Source organism: Mustela erminea, chromosome X, assembly GCF_009829155.1.
Source record: "Mustela erminea isolate mMusErm1 chromosome X, mMusErm1.Pri, whole genome shotgun sequence".
Classification (NCBI taxonomy): Eukaryota; Metazoa; Chordata; class Mammalia; order Carnivora; family Mustelidae; genus Mustela; species Mustela erminea.
The window spans coordinates 114,418,151-114,444,694 of NC_045635.1; the positions used below are offsets into that span (position 1 = coordinate 114,418,151).

A 26,544-nucleotide genomic window follows, 5' to 3' on the forward strand; every position below is an offset into this window, starting at 1 on the left:
TCACCTCCTCCTTCCTCTCCCAACCACCCATTTTGCAACCTCTTCTTTTCCTGCACAGACCTTAGCCCAAATTTGATTATTTTCTCCCTTCTTTTTCATCTGTCTCCCCTCTCTAGATTGCAAGCTCCCAGGGCAGGGCGGATGGTGCTTCGTATGACTCTCCGCTGTATCCCCAGCACCTGGCACTAGGCTTGGCACGTGGTGACGGCGCAGGAAACCAAATGTCGAGTGAAGGAGTAGACACGTGCCGCTTAGCCATCAGTGCTTTTCTGGGTGATGTAAAAGCCTTCTGGATGGATGGTGGCATTAGGCGTATGCATGGAGCTCCTTTCGCTCCCACCAGCTTGTTACTAAGCGGAAGGGTCGCCGGTGGATCCTCCCACAGCGTTCCTACCCACGGGGTTCCGCAGTCTGCGGCCGAAATGGGGCGCACCCTGGACCCCGACCGCTTTGCAGGGAGTGCGCAGGTTAGCGGAGGCCGCCGGTGAGGCCACCTTCGCTGGACTCTCTTTGTTGCTCCCACCTCCCCTGCCCTGGCCGCGGCTGCCTGCAGTGACTCGTGACTCCCCGCCGGCCTCGAGGGCTGCAGCGCGAGGGGGGAGACCGAGCGCCCCCCGCCCGCCTGCCCTCCCCTCGGTCTCCAGACCAGAGACGCCCCTTGGCGGGGGAGGAGGGGGACGCTCGTCCCCGCCTTCCCGCAGCCTCCTTCCCCGCGTGCTCGCGCCGCACCAGCAGCCCGGCCGCTCCCAAGGCGGGGGCACGTGCCCGCGCGGAGTGCGTGGCGCCCCCGCCCCCTGCCGGTCCGGCTCCCGCGCGCGCCGCGCCCCGCAGCCCCGGCCGGCAGAGCCCTGGCAGGCGCGCGCCGCGCCCCGCCCCCACGCGCGCGCGCCCGCCCCCTCCCCGCCTCCCCCGCGCGCCCCTCCTCTCGCGCCCCTCCCGCGCCCTACATCCAGCGCCCGGCCCAGGGGGCTCAGTCCGCAGCCGCCGCCGACGCCGCCGCCGCCGCTGCGCCTCGGCCTCGGTGCAGGCAGCGGCCGCCGCCGAGACAGCTGCGCGGGCGAGCATCGCCAGGCAGTAAGCCCGCTTTCTCCCCGCGTGTGCGTGCGTGTGCGCCTCCCGCCCGCCGGCCCCGCGGCCCGGGGGAGCGGCCGCCCTCCAGCCCCGCCGCCGCCCGGGCCGCCCGGCCTGCCGCGGCGGGTACCTGCGGCCTGGGGCTTCGGCCGCCCGGCCCGGGTGGGGGCCGCGGGGTCCCTCGGGTGCGTGCCTCGGCCACCCCGGTGGCGGGCGTGGGGAAGGGGAGCGACTGGGGAGGGAGTGGCGTGGGGACGGGGGAGCGGGCGTGCCGGGAGCGGGGGGGTCTCCCGGTGCTTTCTCCGCGGAATGGTGGGGAGTGGGGAGGGGGGAGGGGAAGGGGCCCCTGGTTTTCCTCTCGAGACTGGAGGGCGGTGGGGGCGGGGTGAGGTGGGGGCACCCATTGGTGTTCTCCGCCAGGATGGCTGGGGGGCGCGGGGCGAGGCGGGGCCGCCCTCCCGGGGCATGCACCTCCGGGGTGGCGGGGATGGGGCGGGAGCGAGGGGGGACCTGCCCGGCTTCGCACAACGAGGAGGACTGGGGTGGGGACGAGCGGGCGTGGAGGTGAGCGGGCTAGTCGGGCTTTTCTCGACGGGGATGCTGGGGGGGCAGTTGGAGGAGCTGGGGGTGGGGTGCAGAGAGAGTGAGGGGGGCGGGGAGGGTCCGCAGCGGTTCTTCTTACTGAGGGGATGGCGGGGGTGGGTGAATGGGGGTGGGGAGAGTGGGAGATTTCAGCTCCAGCGTGGAACCTAGAGAAGAAGCCAGAGGAACGTTCTGTCACGTGGGTTGAGCCTTAGAAGGTGGATTTTCAAAACTGCAGGGTGTGACCTTTCCGTTTCGAAAGCGTGAAATCCCTACAAGGTGCTGTCTGTTCTAGGTTCTGGGAGAGAGGTTTGTGCTTTCGAAGTTTCTCATTCTCTTCCATTCCTTCTCTTTCTCTTCCGTTACTGGTGGCCTCTTCCCAGCCGTCCAGGACTAGGTAGAGGTTTGCAAATGAGCAAGGGAAGAATGTGTGTGGTTCGTGTTCAGTGCTATATTATTTTCTGCACTGGGGACTGTGCGAGTTTCTCAGGTTTGTTTGAATTGCCCTTTACAATAAAAACCCTGTGCTAGGAAGACCCCTTGGGAAAAGAAAAGAGAACGAGGTTTATATAGGGGACTCCGGGTTTGGTTTTTTAATTTCCTGAAGGGCAAGAGATACGTCGTGTTAGCATTTTGCTTGACATTTTTTTTTTCTTTTTGGCTTGGCTTTTGGACGAAATAGAAATGGAATAAATGTACGTTTTTGCTGAAAGTCCCCTATATTCGTTTAAATTATTCCATCGGGATTATCTGAGCCCCCCAATGATTTAAATTTGGAATAGATCCAGTTTTCCTAATTGGAGCCATCATTTTGTAATTGCCTGTAATTCTTCCCTCGGTTATCAAATCTATGGCAAGCCTATAGAGCAGTAGGAATAATTTTTTTCGTATCTTGATTAAGACAGTTTTAATGTAAATTTGATGTTGTTCCTTGGAAATGTGAACATTTACAAAATAGCATAAGTTTCAACTATAAGTTCCCTTGGAATTTTGCAAAGCCTTTCCCTCCCCAACTCCTCTTCGGGAACAGAACCCTCCCCATTCTTTACACTGAAGAAGCAAGGGCTTCTGGGATGGTAGCTTTGCCTTCGGAAACTCATGCTCATATTTGCTTAAGAAGGGTGCATACTAAAAAGGCATCTGCCTTTAATGTGGTGAGGCTATATGTGCCTTCCCATTTTGGTTACATAAGGTTCCAATCTAGTCTTTACCTTCAGTCTTTAAAAATGGTTATTTAACATTTTTAAGAGCAAGTATAATCTTTATGCAACGGGAAATTGGTCAGATAGGCCATGATTTGTGCATATTGCCTTGCAATAAGTTTGTATCAAAGACCACCATATAGGATCTGTAACCATATATGGTTTTTAGAATTCTGTTTCCATGCCCATATTGAATTTCTGTGTTTTTTTTTTAATTTTCAACCAAGTCTAGATTTTTGAGTGAAATTTTCAAAAAAATTTGTGTAAGATTCCTCTGGTATGATACCAGTGTATTGGAGCTAATCTAGTATCTACCAAATGAATGGACCACTTAAGTAATTATTTTGTTTACTGGAAATGCAAAACTGAAAATGTTTTAAGTGGAAATAGAGATTCTCCTCTCATAGACTGATGAAAATGCGTTTAAAAAAGCATTATTAAGTGCACCATTTCTTTCTATTTTTTTTAAATGCACCATTTCTAATGTTACTCTGATACACGTTCTGTATACAGGCAACAATCTAAAACTTGTGCATTTAAAAATATAATTTAAGTCTGATTGTTTTCTCTCATAGGAATAGAATGCTAAGAATGGTAAAATCTTTTACAGAGGGAAGCATTTTGATGGGTGGAGGGGGCTTACAGTTTCTCCAGACAAAAGGAATAAATGGATGTCTTTAGCCAGCTTTTCGAGAACCTGTTGTTTGCCCTGCAGGACTGGAGGAGGAAAAAAGATGAAGAAATTTCAGAAATTAATCAAAGAATGATCAAGAATCATTCGAAACAGTCTTGAAGATTTTTGCATATAGCCATTTGAAGAATAATTGGCAAATCAAGTCTTTGCAGTAGAAATTTGACCCTCTGGGACACTTGGGTGGCTCAGTGGCTTGGGTTAAGCCTCTGCCTTTGGCTCAGGTCATGATCTCAGGGTCCTGGGATCAAGTCCCGCATCAGGCTCTCTGCTAGTCAGGGAGATTGCTTCCCCCTCTCTCTCTCTGCCTGTTTCTCTGCCTACTTGTGATCTCTTTCTCTCTCTCTCTGTAAAATAAATAAATAAAATCTTTAAAAAAAAAAAAAAGAAATTTGACTCTCACCCTTAAAGTTTTGACAATAAAAAAAGAAAACAGTTTGTTGAAGGAATGGAAGCAACCGTCAGAGGCTGATCCCTGCTTTCCTGCTCTCCACCTCCTGGTTCCCTTCTGCCCTACACCCCTCCCTTTTTCCCCCTCTGGTGCCAGCGACATTGGGAGCTGAACAAATGTTTGTGCTTGCTTGAACTTTAGGCCTTATCTCTTTGGCTGCTTTCCCCAACTTTTGCCTACAAAATTTTTTTGGTTAATTGAACTTTCCAGTTGTTTGGATTTGGGGTAAAAAGGGAGTAGACTGTAATTATTTTCTCCTAAAAAGATCTTTTCTTTCAGCTCCTGTTGGATGAGAGCAAAGAAAGGTTCTTTTTTTTCCCGTTGTCAACAGAGTACTTAATTAAGCAGAATATATGACCATTTATTTATTCAACAAACATTTACTGAGTTGCCGCCTGGGTTGGAGGCTCTGCACGAGATCCAGGGATACATGGTGGATAAGAAATGGTTCCCGCCTTCTGGGGCAGTTATTAGAATGAAAAACAGACCATGAATTTGTTGTGAACAATTAAGGGGTGTGCAGGGTCTTTTGGGCATTAACATAGCACTTTATACACATTAAACATGCTTCTGCGGTACGCACAGTGGAGTCGTTTCTTGCCAGGGAAATATTCATTGTATAAATAGTACCACACCTTCCTGATGAAGATGTACTTTTTCAGTTTGGGTAATAATTTGGTTCATAAGTCATCTTTCTAAAAAAAAGATTTTATTTATTTATTTGAGAGAATGAGAGGGAGAGCACAAGCAGGGAAGGGGGAGAGGGAGAAGCAGACCCCACTGAGCAGAGAGCCTGATGTGGGGCTCGATCCCAGGACCCCGAGATCATTACCGGAGCCGAAGGCAGATGCTTAACCTACTGAGCCACCCAAGCACCTGGTTTACAAGTTTTAAGGGTCTTAAGGCCTATGGCGTTTAAAAAAAAAAAAAAAAGATACGTTTGACATGAAGTGCTTAGGACATAGACTTCTGCTCTTTAAGGTCAGCATTTTATGTCACTTAAAGTCATCTTCAAACAGCAAATGGGGCCAAGCAGAATTATTCTTCTGTGGTCAACTTTGAGTTATGGATAATGGACGTTGGAACACAGAAGAGGGGATGATACTGGACAGTAGGTCTGGTAAACCTTCGCCCTCCTACAGGGCTGCCTCCCAAGATCCTTGTGCATTGCGCTGTTTGTGGATAGTGTTAGACCAGTGGTTTTTAACTGGGGCATTTTGGCCCCCTATGGGACACTGTACAATGTCTGGAGACATTTTTGGCTGTCGTGAATTGGGATGCGGCACCTGCTGGTGTCTAGTGGGTAGAGGCCAAGGATTCGGCCTCAAGCAGTCTGTGTCACCTGGGGCAACCCCCACACCAAAGAATTACCTGGCCCAGAATGTCAGTCGTACTGAGGTTGGTAGAATTCCCTCTACAAGAGGCAGTAAAATGTAACTTCAGGCAGAGTAGAAAGCAGTAACAGCATCTTGACATGACATTGAATGTTGGCTGAGCTCACCCTACTAGTCTTAAAAGTGACTAGTCCCAATACATCGACCTGAATAATTAAAAGACCAGTAAGAGCTACCATGTATGGCACTTGCGCTGTGCTGGGCCTTTGTATACATTCTATATTCTTTTCATCTTATACATGAAGAACCAGGCTCAGAATGCAAAGGGACTTGCTTTAGGTTGTACAGCTGGTCAGGGGTGGAAGCAGACATCAAGGTTAAGATCATCTTACTCTTCAGAAGTTCATGGTTTTTGAGCACAACCTTATTGTACCATCTCCCTCGTGGCGTGCTCCATTCAAAATTTTACTTAACAAAATTAAAATTACTGCATGCCCTATATACCATTGAGCTTGCTTGAGAGTAATTAAAATCATGAACGTTAAATTTGATCATACTTGGAAGTAAGTGGCCAGGAGTAGGGGGAGAAAGGGAACTGACATTCCTTGAAGGCCTGCTATAGTTCTAGAAATTACGCTCCGCTGAATTTACACCCATTGTGTAATTTGATCCTCCTGGCAACTCTGCAAAGTAGCGATGTGCATTTCACAGATGAGGCTAGCGAAGTAGCTTGTCTAAGATTGCACAGCCAGTGGGAGAGTTGGGATTTGAAGGTAAGTCCCATGACTAAGCCCCGGTGCCTTGCTGCTTTCTGAATCTTGGGGTCAGTGAAGGGGGGGTTGAGCTGAGCATGCTGCATGAAGGTGAGTTACTGGTCCTGGATAAAAAGAGGCTTCAGAGGTAACATGTCATAGATGATGGATTGTATCCAGGAAGAGAATGGGGAGCCGAATCACTGCACTTTCCTCCACTAATGAGAAATGAGTTCAGCAGCAAATTTGTTCTAGGGATCTACCCGAACTAAGCCTGTAATTGTCATTTTGGAGAACTTCATTTGCTGTCTGACTTGAATTTTTCGAACACTGTTTTGATGACCATGACCCTGGAAGTTAGCTGGTGGTGTTCATATTCTTTCTGCGGTGCACCTGCTACCTTTCATGGGACTGTCGTGTAGAACTTAGTAATGACATCATCTGGTTTTGTCATCTTTTTAAACAATTTAAACATTTGTTTATGCTGTGGAAGTTGTTTTTATAATAAACGTCATCAAATTCATACTTGTGTTTTCCATATGGGGGGTGTGTTTTGTTTTGACAGCTAAATATTTATTTTAACTTTTGATGTGTTGTGTTTTCGAGCATAACAAGAGGGGGGAAAAAAACCAGCCCAATAGCAATCATTTTGTCTGGCAAGCAGTTTTTTTTTTGGGGGGGGGTTGTGTGTGTGTGTGTGTGTGTGTGTGTGTGTGTGTAGAAGGAGGACTTCATGTTTCATTTCATTTACTTTAAATTGGAAAGGAATTTTAACCATGATTCTCAAGGGCCAGGATGCTGCGGGGGGCAGGGGGAGAAATGTTATTTAGATAAAATGCATGTTTTGATTTCCACAGAGGTCTGGGAACCATAGATTCTGATTATAATAATAATGTCATGACTCAGGCTGCGGCAATCAGCCCCTGAGCGTGGGCACGCATTGTGATAGGGATTTTGTACCCCCCCTTCATGATTTTAGAGTAGACTTGGGAGATCTGATAAAACTTGCAAGAATGCACTAATCCCTTTCAAAAATCCAACTTTTTAATGACAGTACTGGTACTCTTTCATTGTAGGGAAGTTCAGAAAAACACAGAAAACCCTAAAGAAGAATAGAAAAATTGGTTATAACCCACTGCCCAGAAATTAGTGACAGCGTTTTGTATTGTTTTTAAAATGTAGTGGTTTTTTTTAATGATACGCTCGAGGGAGTCCAACTGCAAAATCTCCAACTTACAAACATAGCCTAAGCTATTTTTTTTAAAAAAACTTTACTAAAAGATTTTGAGTTACTATTACTTCTCTAGAGAGAAGTCATGGTCATGGGAGTGAGATGGGAGCCGTGCCGGGGAGTTAGAGAAGGATCACATAAGCTCCTTTAAATTTCTCCTCCTCCAACTCGAGCCATGGCATTCCCACGCTAGAAAGGGCTGTCAAGACCCATTCGCCTTCATTTTATGGATAAGTAAACTGAGGCACAAAGAGGTGTGGAGCATCTGCTTCCAGATATAAAAATATAACGTGCTAATGGGGTTCTAGTTTGAAGTTTTAGGTCCTACGTACAGAGTTAAGTTTTTATTTCCTAAATAAAAACTCTTTACAGTCACAAACTTTGGTGGCCTGTCCCTCAAAAGAAGACTTTTATGGTGGAAGTATGTTAACTATACAAAAGGATACCAAAAAGGCCAAGTATTTCCCAACTTCAGAAAATGATCAGAACAACTGAGAGTAGGGGCACCTGGCTGACGCAGTCCGTAGAGCCTACCAAGCTTGATCTCAGGGTTGTGAGTTCGAGCCCCACACTAGGCGTGGAGATAACTTAAAAAAAAAACTCCTCACCAAAAAAAAAAAAAAAAATCAGCTGGAAGCTTTATAGGAATTTGTCCTCTTGTTTGCTTTATTGAAATTGAGCGTTAGTGGTGGGGAACCTCTTTCTTGCATCTAGCTCTCCATTTAATTTCCCCTGGCCTACGGGGCAAGTACCAAATGTCAAAGCTGCCTATAGTCGCAGAAGTGAAAATTGACTTTTTGAGAGTCTTTCTGCATGATAGTCTGGAAGACCATGGGGCTATTGTTGCATGAATGTATTCTTTTTCTTTGTAAAATGGGATGTCTGTTAAAAATGTAGGAAGGAAATTTTAAAGATTGTATCTGGGGCACCAGGGTGGCTCAGTCATTAAGCGTCTGCCTTCCACTCAGGTCATGATCCCAGGGTCCTGGGATCGAGCCCCGCATCGGGCTCCCTGCTTGGCACGAAACCTGCTTTTCCCTTTCCCACTCCTCCCCGCTTGCGTTCCATCTCTCCCTGTCAAATAAATCAAAATCTTTTTAAAAAATAAAGGTGGCATCTGCTTTGACTTAGGTAGGAAGTTAAAATCATAGCAGATGCTGGCCGTGTGGCGTCATTAACACAGACCCACAGAGGAGTTGTAATGTGGTCCTGTGAAAACCATCCACAAGCTTCCCTCCCTTTCCTCGCCTACCCTGCTTCCTTTCTTCCTGTAGCTCCCTCTTTCTGCATCTCCTTTGTGTGTGTGTCTCTGTCACTCTTGGGGTCACTCTCTTTTCAGCCCAGCAGACTCTCCCCACTTGCCTTTTACTGGGCTCTGGGTGTAGCCACATGGTTCCGCTCATCTGCCGCCGAGTCTTCTGCTGACCCCACTTGACAGTGTTAGGGTTCCCCCAACCCCGGGCCGGGCAGGGAAGCCGCTCTCCGGAGCAGGCGTGGGATAAAGAGAGCCGGTGCCACTGGGTAGAGAAACCTCCCTGGTGGACGAGCATTAAGCACACACTCTGCGTAGAGATCACGCCTGCTGCGTAGACACGGAAACCTGCAAACACGACCTCCTCCCTTGTCTAAGGCCCAGACCCCAGCGAAGCGGCAGCTTTGTGAGATAATGAATATGGATCGGATACTCATTGCCAAGGGCTTACCATTTGAACAAATTAGAAAATTGTACCCTTGCCTAGGGGTGTGTTCTTAAGTAGGTTTTGCTCTTGCTTCTCATTGCCGCCTGCTAATGACTGCGCACGTTATCGGGGCGCAAACGGCGCTTCCCGGCGTCCTGGAGTACACCGGCTCTCTCTTCGGAAAATGGGTTTTCTTCTGTATTTAAACCAGCGAGATCTGCTAGGGCTTCATTTTTGAACAGCCATAGATATAAAATGCACAGAAGATACATGTGTAGTGGTTTTTAAATGCGGTGAAACCTAGAAGAAGAACAATCAAAGTAAGTCTGCTGTCAGCACTTCAGTGCTTGTAGAATTCATATTTTCTTTTTTTTAAAGATTTTATTTATTTATTTGACAGAGAGAGATAGCAAGTAGGCAGAGAGACGGGCTGGGGGAAGCAGGCTCCCTGCTGAGCAAATAGCCTGATGTGGGACTCGATCCCAGGACCCTGAGATCATGACCTGAGCCGAAGGCCGAGGCGTTAACCCCCTGGGCCACCCAGGTGCCCGAATTCATATTTTCTTTACCGACATAAACTCTGTGGGTCTTACATATATTCCAAGCCAGGAAATGTTCACCATATGCTCTGTAATCACAAGACTTTGTAATAGCCACAAGGGTTTACATTTATTTCTCAATACTAAGAAAATGCTAGCTGGGAGTTACAGAGGTTTTATCGGCAAGGTGCTTTTGATGAGGCTGGGACAAAACTAAATTTCTATATTGGATTAAGACTTGTTACTTTCAGTTTTAGGGTGTGGGTAAGACTGCTTGACTCATGTCACATTGGAAATGCGTGATTTACTAGGAAGACATCGAAGCTTGGTTTTGCATTCTTGTTTTCAAAGCTGATGGCTAGCATCTGCCCAGGCCTAATCCATCATGTGCACTATATGTGGCCAGGTGAAGGGAAGTAACAGGTGTTCTCCCCTCCCCACAGGTCTCTTAGAGACCACAAAGTATACACAAGCACACACACAGGAGCCATAAAGTCCAGACATTTCTGCATCAGTAAGCCATGGTAATAGATTCACAGATTTGAATTAACACAATTTTATGTTTTTCAGCAGCTTCTAAGAAACAGCCTATAAATAACTGTAGTCTCAAATTCCTAAAATGATCAGTTCCTCAGCCAGGTAGCTTCTGGAAGCTAAAGGGACACTAAGTTCCTAATGATTCTGCATCTTCAGATTCTAGGACCAGTTCAAATATTTAAATCCTGGGCGCTTCCCTTCTAGGCTACAAAAAAGCCCTGCATCTTTTAAGGAAGGACGTGGGAAGGAATTTTGCAATGTGGTAAGCACAGCGAACCACGCGAAGGAAAGAAACCAGGCAGCCGGGTACCTAATAGGAGGTGAATGTTTATACTTGCTTCTACAGCTAAAGCTGTCTGCCCTTGTTAGAACCCCCACCCCTTTTTAAGATTTTATTTATTTATTTGACAGAGATCACAAGTAGGCAGAGAAGCAAGCAGAGAGAGAGGAGGAAGCAGGCTCCCCGCTGAGCAGAGAGCCCGATTCAGGGCTCGATCCCAAGACCCTGGGATCATGACCCGAGCCGAAAGCAGAGGCTTTAACCCACTGAGCCACCCAGGTGCCCCTAGAGCCCCCTTTTTAATATCAAATGTTTTCCCTACTTTATTAAGGAATAATCAGATTGCATAGAGGGTACCACAATTGTGTAAAGGGTACCACATCATTATGTGGTGCACATGTACGCTGTAGAATGATCGAGATGATTTAAAATCCACTTCATTGCTTATCATTATGGACTGTCAAGTGCATCCACTTAAGGCGTGCGCTTTGTTGAGCTTGGGCAGACGTATGCGCCCGTGAAGCCACTGCCACCAGCAGGAGGTAGGATATTTTTATCATTCTCCCAAAACTTTCCTTGTGCTCCTTCGGCCCTTACATTCTACCCTCTGCCCCCATCGCCAGGCAACCACTAATGTGCTTTCGTGTGAGAGCTGCTTTGTAAGCTTAGATTCCAGCCCAGAGGGAAATGATGCTGATAAAAACAGAAGAGTGGCCGTGTTCTTCTGAAGTAGTTACCATGTGCTCTGTCACATCCCCCAAGAGCAGGACAGATGAAATAATTTGAATTTTGCTTCGCACTAGTAAATATTTTGCCTGTCTATATATTTATACCTCTAGCTAGTGTCTGTACATCATCGATAGACAGGAATAAAGAAACCCTGTCCCTTGAGCCTTCGAAAAGGTTTCGGAAGGCATTTTCCGTGGGTGGTAGGAGTGCCATCTTTCCACGCTCGTGTGAAAAGCTTTTAGTATGTTAAACGTTGCCTTCCCCTTGACAGATTGAGATGGAAGAAGAATTAGGCAGTTTCGGGGCCAGAGTACTGAGACGCACCTTGTCCCTTCCTCCCTCACTCCTTGGAAAACCGTCCATGGCACTGTTGCGTGCGTCTAGCTGGCGGTCGGTTTCACTGCCGTCACGCTGTCCGGCTAGTGTCCAGCTGTCGCTCCTGCGTGCCACTGCGTCCGGCCCGCCCCGTCTTCCTCTCCCCGGTTTCTTCTTCCTCGGCTTTTCTGTCTCCTGATGCCGCTGCTCTTCCGCTGCCCCGCGTTCTGCTACCAAAGCTGTTTTTGTAAACCTCTCCAGCCCGAGTTATCAACACACTGACTCATTCCAACACATCAGCTATCATTTCAGAGGCTGTTTTTCTTACTTTTTGTTCTGTGGTCCTGTCATTTCTCCAGACTCCTTTCAAGGTCGGGGCCGCTCTGGAGGTTTGGGAGTGGTGAACAGTTGGCTTCCAGATAATCAGAGTTGAATGTGTTTGTGGGCTATGGGGTGGGGAGGGGACAGGCTTTGAAACCATGAATCATTCAAAAGAAGCAAATGATTTACGTTATAATCCTAGGAGACTTCCTTTTACAATGTTCTCTCGAGGTAAGGTAGGTGATTCATCGCACCTCAGCACGTATGTAAAGGGGAGAAAACCTTCAACATTTGTCAAAATCTGTAGAATGCACAGCACCGATGTACACTATGGACTTGAAGGAATGATAACGTGTGACTACCGCCTCATGGGTTGTGACGGACGTGCTGCGGGAATACAGGATGTTAACCAGGAGGGAGGTGTTGAGGTAAACGGGAGCCGTACTTCCTGCTCAGTTTCTCTGCAAACCTAAAACTGCTCCCCAAATCTATTTAGAAACGCTTTAGGATTCAGAAATACCAAGACTGTATCAGGCACTTTTTTACTGTGAACTTGCAGATAGAAGGGCCGTGTGTGTGTTTCAGTGCTAGTAACATAAGAGACGTGCTTCTGAGAGGCAGTAACTGGTATCCTGGGCCCCCTCTCCCCGCCAAGTGGAAGGCGGAGCTTCCGAGGGAGCGGGCCAGTTCCAGCCGGCTGGCTGCACAGTAGTTTCTGGAGAGGTCTGTGGGAGCATTGGGTTGGGTCTTGCTTGCTTTGTCACCAGTGGGGGACATCACACAATCTTTGTGGTGGAGTAGGGTCCCGGACTTAACAAATTCCCCACCCTACAACTCCATGTGCCCTTTTTTGACCCTTGTATTTATGGTGTTACGAGCAGCAGTGATCGTTGGTGAGCTCATGCCGACTCTGAGCCAATATCCAGGTCAGCCTGGCGGCTTTGGCCCAGACGCTCTCGCATGGCGTGAGATAGGGTAGAGACTTAACATCAGAACCTCTGCGCCGTTACTCACTGCAGCCAGCTGTCCAGGAAACTCCGGTGAGAAGATTGAGGTTTTTAAGGTCTTATTGTAATTGGTTTCTTTATATTGGAACCGGGTGATTATTACAAGCCAATTGCAAGTATGTGTTGCTTTCTTGAGTTGGCTATAGAAACAGAACATTCTAGGGGCACCTGGCCAGCTCAGTGGGTGGAACGTGCGACTCTTACTCTCAGGGTCATGAGTTTGAACCCCAAGTCGGGGATAGAGTGTACTTAAAAACAAAACCACAGAGTGTTTTATGACAGGTGGTAGTAAGCAGAGGTCAGGGGTTGGGTTCTGAGAGGGGTGTTGAGACTGAGGGAGACTAGAAGAGCAACTGATGAGACATCCAGGATTAGAGCATAAATGAAGGTGACCACCCAAGGAATGGATGCCTTGGGGATGTGGTTGGTCACAGATTGTGTCCATCCCGTTGGGTCTGTCATTAGACCCAGAGAGAAGAACTCCAGAGTTGCCTGAAAAAATGCTAATAAAGGGGAGAGTTGGTTATAGAGCTCGCCTATTTAAAACATGTTTTATATGTCAGAAGTAATTTTTTGTGTGTATACTCATCATTACACCTGTTACTGGATAGACTTCTTTGTATTTTCTTCCCGATGCCACCATGTGGTTGCACTGACCAACTCTACCTGTGCCGCCCCCTCCGTTAGGCACAGAAAAGAGCTCTTCCCTGAGTCACAGTCCCTGTGGAGGCCAGGGGGTTCCAGTTCCATTGCCAAGATCACAGGTCCCTCTCTGCCAGTGGTGACCAAATGCAGGCCGAGCCAGCGCGTTCCTCGTGGCCACCCTCGTCATGGATACCGTGTACTGCAGCCGACTTGATGGTACAGGAATTTCTGGCCATCATCGGTGTGATCAGTTAAACATCTGACCACATTGTGATGTATCTGCATTATAGGTAGAGACAGGCGTGGCGAGTCTCGAGGCCTCCAATAGTCTGGCTCCTCTGGCCCTTTGTTGCTTGCCTGAGTGCTTCCCCAGCCCTTTGGCCCCTCATCTCCTCCTTCCCGTCTGTCTCCTCTTTACCTGTAATTCAGTTACTTGTGGATTTTCTGTTAAGGAACAAGTAGGACCTCATCACAGAAGAGCTAGGGAACTGTTGGCCTAAGCATTTGCACTACTAGAGCAGTGCTCTACCCTGGTGACGGGGTTTGTCCTGCAGCACTGGGCTGTGAGACGATGGAACCCAGGGGTACTTTGTAAATGTTTTCTGAGACACAGCTGAAAAGTTGAGTCATGTCCCCTTATAAGCCCCTGTCATTCTTCTTTGTGTGCTTATTCTTGTCCCTGTAGTGGATCCAGCAGAGTGCACACTGATGTGAAGGATTTACTCTGTGGCTAATTGATGGAAGCAGGGCCGCCTGGTTGCCCACATGTGAGGAAACAGTTCATGGGGTGCCAGACCCAGCGTTCTAAAGTAGGAACCAGAGAACATCATAAAATGAAATCATGCAAATATTTGTTGTGCGCTTACTCTATGTGTAAGGCACTTGGCTAAGCTTCCTAGGTGCTGTTGGGAGTTATTAAAAACAAAAGTGATCTCTTCAAGCAAGAAAACTTCTATTCTGATTGCAGAAGATGTTAGAGACACGGGAAGGGTGTGGGGGAGAGTATGGAACTGAGGGGGAGGAGGAGAGAGTCGGAAGTCTGGACTCTTAGCCCAAGTTTGCCAACCATGGAAGAGGTTCCAGAAGATGGTACATTCTCTTTTACCAAATGAGGTGTACCTACAATAGTTACTGTTGTGTGTCTACAGAACATATCTATACGTATCACTGTCCTAATTTTAGCCACTGACCACTGTTCTTCCAAGTGGGGTCTTTGGACCAGCAGCATCACCGGAGAACTTGTTAGAAATGTGGATTCAGGGATGCCTGGGTGGCTCAGTTGGTTAAGCAGCTGCCTTCGGCTCAGGTCATGATCCCAGCGTCCTGGGATCGAGTCCCACATCGGGCTCCTTGCTCAGCAGGGAGCCTGCTTCTCCCTCAGCCTCTGTCTGCCATTCTGTCTGCCTGTGCTCGCTCTCTCTCCCTCTCTCTCTGAAGAATAAATAAAATCTTTAAAAAAAAAAAAAAAAAAAAAAAAAAAAAAAAAGAAATGTGGATTCATTGGCCCACCCCAGACCAAATGAGCCAGGAACACTGGGGATGGGGCCCAACACTTTGTGTGTGAATAACTCCCACGCCCCCTGGAGACTCTGATGCCCACTAAACTTTCACAGCTACAGGCTGTAGGCATTCGGGGTAGTCGTTCTCAGATTTGGTTACACATTAGATTCCTCGGAGGGAATTTGGCTGGGGGGGTGGCACCCAGATATTGCTAGTGGTTCTAGCTCTGCAGGGGCAGCCAGAATTTGAGAATCTCTGGTTTAAGGGGAGGGGGGCATGAGCCAAAGCACCTGCTCTTCTCCAGCAGTGATAAAACTTTTGGCCAGAAGTCTAGAGTTGAGAATGGGGAAAGGTGAAATGGGTCTGATGGGAAGGTCTTGAATTTCATGCTGGAAATTTGGTCTTTAGATTACGATGGAGGAAGGTTGAGGGCAAAGGGAGGGATGCATTCCCGGTGGTACATTTGAAAAATTATTCTGGCAGCTCTATGAAGAAGGGGCATGTCTGATGAAGTTGGTTTAGGTGTGAAGTGATAATGGGCCAAATTAGGGTTGTGGACTTGAGATTATAGGGAAGAGAAGGTCTGGAGGCTCTTCTGCAGATTGAGTAGACATGACTGGGTGATGGTTCGTGGGAGTGAGGGCAGTATTAGAATGTCTTTGCCCAGTACTTCCTCTCAAACTTCTGAGATAGCCGGTGCTCTCCAGATGCTTCTATCAGAACTGTCACATTCTATGGATCTGAGTTCATCCTTTGTCCCTCGTTGCTTTGATTTGAGGAGCTGGTATTCCCCAGTGAGTTATGTAAAAATACAGAACTGTAGTCCCCCAGAAAACTACCCACAGTCATCATGGCAGGGGAAACAATCCTATTTCTTAACGAAAGAATGCTTGGAGTTGTGGGAAAGTCACAAACTTGGCAATGAGTAATTCAAGCCTCTCAGTCAATTAAGTGAATTTTTATTTTATCATTTGTTTTATCTGGGAGCTGTTGTAATAGTCATTGAAGGGCCATCAATCTTCATATTTTTAAAACAAAACAAAAATACCATTGAACATTAGGGCAAAGGACAAGAATGTTAAGGTTTTACCTTTTGACTTTAGCAAATATTTGCCACTCCATTTTTCTTGCTGGATTTTGCCTTTTGATTTGTTTTGCTTTGGTGGTTTTGCATTATTCACATTTGTTCCCAATGCCTGATAATTTTAGTGTCCCCTCTTCTGTTACAGATGGCTTTTTTATTCTTAAGTGTTCCGCTTTTTTTTTTAAAGCTTTTTTTTATTTATTTATTCATGAGAGAATGAGTGAGAGAGAGCATGAGAGAGGAGAAGGTCAGAGGGAGAAGCAGACTCCCCAAAGAGCCGGGAGCCCGATGCGGGACTCGATCCTGGAAGTCCGGGATCATGACCTGAGCTGAAGGCAGTCGCTCAACCAACTGAGCCACCCAGGCGCCCCAGTGTTCCGCTTTTTTAAAAGATTTTACTTACTTGAAGAGAGAGTGAGCACAAGCAAGGGGAGCAACACAGATAGAGGGAGAAGCAGACTTCTCACTGAGCAGGGAGCCCGACGTGGGGCTCAGTCCCAGGACCCCAGGATCATGACCTGAGCTGAAGGTAGATGCTTAACCTACTGAGCCATCCAGACAGCCCTATTCTTTATATATTCTTGAAATCTCATTACATTTTTTCATTTTCTACTTTATTCTCATTAAGCTCATTTGCTGGGAATTGTGAATGATCTATGTGGAAAAATAGCTCTGGTCTTTGTTGTTTTATTTCTTAACCTTTCACCCATTTCTCCCACCCCCAACCCCCTGCCTCTGGCAACCACCTGTCTGTCCTCTATAAGCTTTTTTTTTTTTTAAAGATTCCACATATAATGTGGGAGATCATTTGGTATTTGTCTTTCTCTGACTTCCCTCTGCACAATGCCCTCGAGCTACATTCCCTGTCATTGCAAGTGGCAGGATTCCATTCTTTTTAATGGTTGAGTAATATTCCACTCTGCATCTTACCACATTTTCTTTTTCTTTTTTTAGATTTTATTCATCCACTTGACAGAGAGAGATCACAAGTAGGCAGAGAGAGAGAGAGAGGAGGAAGCAGGCTCCCCACTGAGCCGAGAGCCCAATGCGGGGCTTGATCCCAGGACCCTGGGATCTGACCCGAGCCGAAGGCAGAGGCTTTAACCCTCTGAGCCACCCAGGTGCCCCTTACCACATTTTCTTTATCCCATGTCTTGGTTGTCATAGATGATGCTGCAGTGAATGTGGGGCTGCAGATACCTTTTCAAGTTTCTGTTTGCATTTTCTTTGGCTAAATACCCAGAAGTGGAATTGCCAGACGATAGTTCCTTTTTTATTTTTTTGAGGCATCTCCATAGTATTTTCCACAGCGGCCACATCAATTTCCATTCCCACCCACAGCACACAAGGGAGCCCCTTTCTCCACATCCCCACCAATGCTTGTTGTTTCTTGTCTTCTTCCTAAGGGCAGACGGCTGTTCTGCCAGCTGTGAGGTGGAAGCTCACTATTGTTTGGATTTGCATTTCCCTGATGCTGAATGGGGTTGAGCATCTTTTCATGTACCTGTTGGCCATCTGGATGACTTCTTTGGGAAAATGTCTGTTGAGATCTTCTGCCCATCTTTTTTTTTTTTTTTTTAAAGAGTTATTTATTTATTTATTTATTTGACAGACAGAGGTTACAAGTAGGCAGAGAGGCAGGTAGAGAGAGAGGAGGAAGCAGGCTCCCCGCTGAGCAGAGAGCCCGACGTGGGGCTCGATCCCAGGACCCTGGGATCATGACCTGAGCCTAAGGCAGAGGCTTAACCCACTGAGCCACCCAGGCGCCCCTTCTGCCCATCTTTTAATTGGATTGTTTGGATTGGGCCCTGAAGCGGTGGGAATGCTTTCTGTAATGGATATGCGCCTCCATCGGATATATGATTTGCACCTGTCTTCTCCCATTCACTAGGTTGCCTTTTCGTTTTGTTGACGGGTTTCCTCTGCTGTGCTCAAGCATTTTAGTATGATGTAGTCCCACTTGTTTATTTTTTGTGTGTTGTTTTTAAGATTTTATTTATTTATTTATTTATTTGAGAGAGCGAGGGGGCACAACCAGGGGGAGAGGCAGAGGCAGAGGGAGAAGCTCTGCTCAGCAGGGATCATGAACTGAGCCAAAGGCACAGGCTTAACCCACTGAGCCGCCCAGGTGTCCCTATTTTTTGTTTTTGTTGCAAAAGTATTCTTAATGTTTTTCGTACCCCAGTCAAAAAATAAAAAATATATTTGTATTTAATATCTCCTCCTTTATGACCAAAAAATTCTTTAAATTTGCATCCAGAAATGGCCCATGGAAAGAGCTTCTTAGTGTTTATTTGGGTCATGGTGGGGGCATCACTCACCTTTCCCCCTTTTGTTAGTTTATAGGTCATGCCATATCTGGAAGGCAAGGCACCTTTTCTTACCTTGTTTGGCAACCTATAAAAGCAAATTCAATATTTCTTAGAAGTGTTACATGTCTTTCAGTGCAAGGTTTAAAAAATGGCTCATCGCTCCAACTTTGGTAAAGGTGTGTACTTTTTAGTTTTCCAAAGGAACTATAAAAATCTGGGGAAAAATCTAGAGTGATCACAACTTTAAATGTATAGTATATCTAGTGGATATCTCTTAAAAATAGAGCCTGTCTTTTCTGAAACTGAGTAAGGATCAAAACTTTCTCTTTCCAAATTGTGGAGAATAATGGGGAGCCCATGTTACACACCTGAAACTAATGTAATATTGTGTGTCAACTAGACTCAAAAAATAAAAATAAATTCATAAAAATAAAGTGGGGGGGGCACCTGGGTGGCTCAGTGGGTTAAAGCCTCTGTGTTTGGCTCAAGTCATGATCCCGGGTTCTTGTGATTGATCCCGGGGTCTTGAGATCGAGCCCCGAATCAGGCTCTCTGCTTAGCAGGGAGCCTGCTTCCCCCCTCCCTGCCTGCCTCTCTGCCCCTACTTGGGATCTTTATCTGTCAAATAAATAAGTAAAGTCTTTTTTTTTTTTAATTTTTTATTTTTTATAAACATATGTTTTTATCCCCAGGGGTACAGGTCTGTGAATCACCAGGTTTACACAATTCACAGCACTCACCAAAGCACATACCCTCCCCAATGTCCATAATCCCACCCCCTTCTCCCAAACCCCCTCCCCCCAGGACCCTCAGTTTGTTTTGTGAGATTAAGAGTCACTTATGGTTTATCTCCCTCCCAATCCCATCTTGTTTCATTGATTCTACTCCTACCCACTTAAGCCCCCATGTTGCATCACCACTTCTTCATATCAGGGAGATCATGATAGTTGTCTTTCTCTGCTTGACTTATTTCGCTAAGCATGATACGCTCTAGTTCCATCCATGTTGTCGCAAATGGCAAGATTTCATTGCTTTTGATGGCTGCATAGTATTCCATTGTGTATATATACCACATCTTCTTGATCCATTCATCTGTTGATGGACATCTAGGGTTTTAGTTAAATCTGACTTGTCATATCCCTACTGAAAATGTTTCACTAATTCCATACCCCACTGATCTTGTCATAAATTCTAGATCTTTGTATGCTACTTGATGCACTGTATGATTTGTCCCTGACTACACTACACCGTAGTGTGAGCACCCGGATAAAAGTAGGACAAGTGGGGGCACCTGGGTGGCTCAGTGGGTTAAGGCCTCTGCCTTTGGCTCAGGTCATGGTTCCAGGGTCCTGGGATGGAGTCCCGCATCGGGCTCTCTGCTCGGCAGGGAGCCTGCTTCCCTTCCTCTCTCTCTGCCTGCCTCTCTGCCTACTTGTGATCTCTCTGTCAAATAAATAAATAAAATCTTTAAAAAAAAAAAAAAAAAGGTAGGAAAAGCGAGCCATCTGAGCTGCCCGTTGCCAGGCTGAGTGGACCTGATGAAGATGTTTGAGCTTCACCGGTCTTTTTCCGGTTTCAGAGGTAAGAGAGAATAGTCTAAAGAGCGTGATTAAGGAGCGGTTACCATGACAATCACGTTTCAGAGAATTTAGAGGAGACAATGAATCTGTGGGGCTCATCCGTTGTGATTGATTCAACTGGTCTTTTCGGTTCATTCCAACAGCTGCTGGCTCTGGATTTTATTTTTTCCACGTAATTCACCCAATTGATGGGTGATTTGGGGACCGCTGAAGCTTGGCTGCCGGTAGTGACAGGGTCACCCCTGGCTGTGACCGCGACAGACTGTTGTTAAACCTGCAGGAGAATGCTTACGTATGTTAAATGTCACCTGGATAAACCTGCTGGCTCCTTCTGGAATCCTGTGAATGGTGAAATGAGCACTTATTAATGCTGTCAGGGTGGGATGAGACGAACATGGTTTTTTTTAAAGCATGACTAACCCTGGATTGTTTGGGTTTGACTTCGCTGTCATCAACGTTTTACCCAGTATGTTTGGCTGCCATTGGGTTTTTATTCTTTGACTTGTGCACAGTTGTCAGTACAGTCCGTGTCGTGTGTGTCCAGAGGCGCGGTTACACACCGCACATCGGGAAGGGTACATGGCTCCCACCTGCCCCAAGTGTCTCATCCTCCCCAGCGGGACCACAGCAGCACAGAGAAGGGAAGGGGAGACGCAGAGACTGGTCGTTATTATCTCCCTGCATGTTGTTCCTGTCCTTGGTGGTCTAGCACTTGACGGGGGGAAGCATGAGCTGTGGCACGGCTGACTTGGGGGGTGGGGGGGCCCCAAGGTGGGCCCCAGTGTGAGAGCCCCGCCTGCCCAGCCTTTGGGCCTTTCTCTCTCCTGCCCTCTGGAGGGTGTGTGGGAACATGGCAGGCAAAGACTCCCTATGGGAAGTCAGTCTTTTGCTGCCCCCCCCAACCCCGCATCCAGCCTCTCCAAGCCTGAACTTGTAGCCCATCTCTACAAGATGGGGAGCAGACCAAGGAGGCAGGAAATGTACTGGCAGGGTGGGAAGAAGTTCTTCCAGTTCTTTAAGCCCAGAACCCATTCCCTCAGTGGAGCCCCGTGTGTATGGAATCCCAGTTCCAGGAGAAATCCATTCCACAAGGGGGGAGTAAGGTGAAATAGGTCATTAATGCTTGTGTGTGATGGGTTTGGGTTTGAAGTTTACATTGGGCTGAATCTGAGCAGGGGCATAGGTGGTGCCAAGTGCTTATGGCAGCGCAGGAAATCGTTACCCGAGTTTGATAACATTTTTACTGTGCACCTGCTATCCTGGGGGTGATCTGGGCCCCTCTCCTATTCGGTGAGGCACTGGCAGGGGCTCCCCATGTCTGACCCTCCTGCCAGACAGCCGCTCTGTGAGGCGGCTCCCCATTGTGAGGCTCAGAGGGGTTTATACAGCGGCCGTGAGGCCGGGCGGGTGTTTGGGCCCAGGCAGTCTGACTCCGGCACCCTTGTGTGAACAGCTGTGCCATGCAGCATTCGCACCCCAGTTGCTTGAAAGGGTGTGGCACCTTCTAGAAACCGTGAGTTCCGTGTGAATGGGTTGTGGGTAGTGGGAAAGGAGACTGGCTGAAGCCTTTCGGTATATGTTTTTGTGCCCTGCTGAGTACCGTCAGGAAAGAAAGGTGGGGTTTCCGGCCCTGCCTCCGAGACAGACCTGCAGGTTCTGTAGTACCGAGGAGACACAACACGGAACGAGTCGTGCGTATTCGTACGTAGCTCCAGGTAAACAGACGTGGGAAGAGGACTAGAAGGTATTTGAAGTCAGTCACTTTCAGACGTGTGCTTTTGAAAGCTAGAGACTTGTTCTGGTCGCTGGCGCATATGGCCTTCCTCTGGGCTTTTGATCTGGCAGACAAGAACCTGTCCCTGTGGTCAGCATCCTTGTCCGTCTGGAGTTGGGAGTAGTTGTCTTCAGCATGACAGTTGTCTTTAAGATCCCTACACAGATGAACCCGTCGGCCTGTTGGACTAACTGGGCCAGCTACTTCTTTTCCAGTATGCGAACCCTTTTAAAACTCTCTAACCCCTGCTTGTTTGGTGAGCAGCCCAAGGAAACGTTGGTTGGGGGGCGGGAGGTGGGCGTTCACGACCCTGGTTATAATCCACGGTCTATGTTCGATATTTTTTTAAAGGATTTTATTTATTTATTTGACAGAGAGAGAGCGCGCGCGAGAGAGGGAACACAAGCAGGGGGAGTGGGAGAGGGAGAAGCAGGCTTCCCACAGAGCAGGGAGCCTGATGCGGGGCTCGATCCCAGGACCTTGGGATCATGACCTGAGCCGAAGGCAGATGCTTAAGGACTGAGCCACCCAGGCGCCCCTCCATAATACTTATTCAGGGGAAAAAAATACTTATTTATTTATTTTAGACAGGTAGGGCAGGGGGAGGAGCAGAGGGGGAGAGAGTCCCCTGTGTCAGGCCCCCCGGATCTTGATCGCACTACCCATAAGCGGAAACCAAGAGGCAGAGGCTTAGTGCACTGTGCACCACCGGACACGGCTCCATAGATCCCTCTTGAGAGTGTCCCGTGTGTCCTCAGACCCTGTTCGGGCATGGAGATGGAGCAGGGAACAGAACAGAGCGGCCCTCCCTTCAGGGAGCCATCTTTCCCTCGGGTCTCATTTGCTCATGTCCCTTTCACAGTTGCTTTAAAGGTGCTCTTGGGCTGGGTTTCAGGATTTCACGCACCTCTTTTCTCCTTAGCCCCAGCCAGCCCTTCTGAATTGGGGGGAGGGAGCATCGAGGTGCCTCTGAGGAGGCGTCAAGGGCTTGGGGGCAGCATGTCAGGGGACTGTCTTTGCTTGGATGACAGGAAGAACACAGGGCACACCTGTTTGCTAGCCATGCGAGCTCTCCACCCCTCCACCCCAGGCAGGGATGAGCCCCCTTGTCAGCCTGCATCCTAATGCATTAGGATGCCGTTGTTGATTGGAGATAACTTCGATGGTCACGCGGCCCCTTGTCTCCATGGCAACACCTCTAAATATTCCTCTGGTGACTTGTGCTCTACATTCTGCCTGGATCGTATCCCTCCTGTGGCAAAATATTCTAAAGATGTTAAGGGGGGGGTAAGGCTCAACTAATAAATCTATTCTAAACGACTGAGTCATTTGTTTTGATTACCCGGGTGATTGCCAAATGTTAATTTAAAACTGAAATAGGCCATGAGCTCACTGTGCTAACAAAGCTGAGTGTTTGAGTTAATGCAGCCTGATAATGAGGGGGCCAGATCCGCCCGCTGGTGCGAATGTTATGCGATAAACAGACAGTGGGGAAATATGCGGAACATCTTGGCAGTTTAACTTTGAGGGTTGTAAATACAAAGTAGAAGGTGTTACTGTGAGCCATTTCGAAGGAAGTAGACTTTGGGGTATTTTTTGGGTTTTTATTGTGGGCTTTTTTTTTTTTTTTTAGATTCTCTTAACTTTTCTGAAAAGGTAACTTCGCATCTTGCTTCGCATTTTTTTCCTGACTCAGGCACATTGGAAGTTGTCATCCACTGTGTTCCGCCCTTGCTGATACATCCCAGTCTCCTCGTGTCCAGTGTAAGGTAAGTTTTACCGATGGCCACAAATTCAAACACTGATTTTCAGTCTTCCAATAGGTGATGTTGGGGTCAACACTGTTTAAAAAAAAAAAAAAAAAAGCTTTATTTGTATAGTAGATTGAAGAGGATTCATTTTAATTGATGCGACCAGTATCCCTACTTATCCTAAATATTAGCTCTGGGGAATGTCTTTTCAAGGGGGAGAAAAAAAATCTCACTTGCTTTTAATTTGGGGCCATGAAAAGTGATTGTGCCAGGTACAACGGAAGTGTTAGAAGAGCTGCCCGGGAACCCCGAGGCGCTCATGTCCCAACGTGGACAGTAGGGAGCAGGAAAGCTCCGCAAAGCAGCGGTGGCATCGAGGGAGGGGCTTGGTGCCCAGGCGACCTCGTGGGAGGGTCGGGCTGACTCAGTCAGCCGTCCTGGGTGCAGCAAGCCAAGGTGTGCACTGCTGGCCTTGCAGGATCTGGGGTAGGAGTGCCCGAGGGGGCTTCCAAGGGGTTACATCGGCAGGGGCCAGCGCGCTGTTTGTGGATGGGAACCGAAGTTCAGAGCACGGCTGCATGGGTGTGAAGGGCCAGATTGGGCAACCGTCTCATTAGCACACATCCTCGGTTGGCTTCCTTTAGTCCTGTGGCCAAAACGTCCCAGTCCTCTGGGACGACTCGGTGGCTCAGGGCTCTCCCGGAAAGTCGGCATAGTCACCTTTGCACATCTCAGAGATGGCTCATCCAGGCCCAGAGTCAGGGGCCCCCGGCTTTGTGCTTTCCGGGCCCCAGCCTTCTCCCACCCCCCACGTTTGTGGGAGAGGAGCTGACATGTGCCGGCCCCGGACTACTCAGGACTCTCACATGCAGTGTGTGCCGTTGATTTCAGTGAGGGTAGAGGCTCGCAAGCTGGCCCTCGCTGTTTCCTTGACACCCACTTGCTGGAGAATTCTTCACACGTTTTGAAATCTATATATTCACACCTTAAAGAATAAAAAAAAAAAAAGTAGGACAGATTTTTAGGACTGTTGAATGCGAGGTTTGTCAGTTTCCTCAATTACATGGAAGCTGGAACGTCTTCCCAGGGCCTGGGGCTTCCAGCTGGCCACAGACCAAAGCATCTGCAGCTTCTTGGCCACCAGTGCTCGATTCTCCCCTCCGAGGGTCCCAACCCTGCCGTGGCTGCCATCTGTAGCCTTTACCTAGAAGGGTGGTTTTCAAACTTTGTTTTTTCTAATGATAGAAACCTGTCTTCAAATGAAATCTTAGGTCCCTCCACCCTGCCCCAGAGAACACCAGAGCAGAACCGTGACTCCCAATGTCCTCTGAGGACCCTGAGGGCAGCTGGAAGCCCGGTGCCCTCTGTCTGAGGAGCAGAGGCTGCCACACTGGGGCCACTTCCGTGGAAAGTGTGTATTCTGGGAGGGAAACATTTTCACTGGAGGCTTTTGAGTACGTACTCAGAGTGGTCTTGTGATATTAAACCACCCCGGCGGCATCTTTAATTTCACCAAAGCTCAGCATCCGTGGGTTTCCTTCTAGAGCAGTGAGTTTCACAGGCGGCTTCATGGAGTCTGTAGAATGCGGTTTCCCCACGGCGGGAATCTACAGGCTTGATGGGAAGCAGCACAGCGGCCCCCGCGCTGCTTGCTGTTAACTTGCTTCGTCCTGGTGGATTCATTCCTTCAGCCCTACTGTGTACGAGGCCAAGCGTGTAGGCACGGGCCAAGGACAGTAGTACCACATTTTGGTCTGGTGCTCCCCAAGTGTAGGCCATCCCTGGATGCTTTTCCTGCCTGCAGATGGGGAAGCTGACAGTTGGTTTTCCTTTTTAATTCAGTTGCCCAGTATCGCGTAGGCCCGGGTAGGTTCAGGGGCGCAGTTCAACGTGCCTGTCGCCGATGTGCTCTCTGGGCCTGTGATTTATGCCGCCTTGGGTGAGACACATGCAGATAGTGAAGTATGTAAGCCTAATGCTGGGGGAGCAGCCCTGCCTGGAACCCACATGCCCTAAAATGGAAACAAATGTAAATCGTGTATTTCACACTCTGTTGTTTAAGGTTGCTCGAAACAATTGAACAGTTTAGGAAAATGGACTTTGCAGTTTTCATATGAGGATATTTTGGTTTTTAGATAATAATGAATCCCAACTTATGTTTAAAGATTTTATTTATTTTTCAGAGAGAGAGAGGGGGAGAGAGCGAGCACAGGCAGACAGAATGGCAGGCAGAGGCAGAGGGAGAAGCAGGCTCCCTGCTGAGCAAGGAGCCCGATGTGGGACTCGATCCCAGGACGCTGGGATCATGACCTGAGCCGAAGGCAGCTCCTTAACGAACTGAGCCACCCAGGCGTCCCCCAACTTATGTTTAATACACTATTTGTCATTTGACCCCCTTTTAATTATGAAATTACTTGGAACAAAAACTTCAACTCAACATAACTCTTTTTTTCTTTCTTTTAAACTCTGTATTTATTTACTTGTTTGTTCACCGATTCATTCATCCATTTATTCACTGAAGTCCTTTCTACACCCAGCATGGGGCTTGAACTCACAACCACGAAATCAGCAGTCTTATGCTGACTGAGCTGGCCAGGTGCTCCGAACCCACCATAATTCTTAACACACCCATGAGCTGCGTATTTTTTTTTAAGATTTTTTTTTAAATTTATTTGACAGAGAGAGACATCAAGAGAGGGAATACAAGCCGGGGGAGTGGGAGAAGGGGAAGCAGGCTCCCCGCCAAGCAGGGAGCCCAGTGCCGGGCTCCATCCCAGGACCCTAGGATCATGACTTGAGCCGAAGGCAGACGTTTAACGATTGAGCCACCCAGGCACCCTTGAGCTGTGTATTCTATGTATTTGTTTCTGTTGTAGTGACAATGTTGTTAATGAATTAAACATGTATTTCACATCTAGGAAATATTTGTATCACTGACATATGGTCATTTTCATTATTGATTTATTTGGCAGTTAGTAATATTCACAAAACAAAAATTTAAAGTATAGTAGTCATAGTGATTTGGTTTGTACCATTTATATTGATGTGACCTCTCTTCTTGGTGCCCTGGCAAGTAAGCATGAAAACCAGCACAGATGGGTTCACAAGCTTAAGGAATTTGGAAATCGTCAGTCTAGAGCCAAGGTCTCAAACTGGTGGGCTGAATCTGGCACACAG

At 47.8% G+C, this 26,544-nt stretch overlaps 1 protein-coding gene across 3 annotated transcripts in view; it reads left to right on the forward strand.

Annotated features, from left to right (window-relative positions):
* Positions 1-933: 933 nt before the first annotated feature.
* FHL1 (four and a half LIM domains 1) overlaps positions 934-26,544 on the forward strand; it is a 61,567-nt gene continuing 35,956 nt past the window's right edge. Inside the window, exons 1-2 of one of the 3 annotated variants that reach the window (XM_032329810.1) lie at positions 935-1,074; positions 23,313-23,385. The gene's annotated coding sequence lies outside the window, so the exon portion shown is untranslated. Of the gene's footprint in view, positions 1,075-21,337; positions 21,356-23,312; positions 23,386-26,544 lie in introns of those variants that run through there. The other 2 variants (XM_032329813.1, XM_032329812.1) reach the window with 2 other exon arrangements.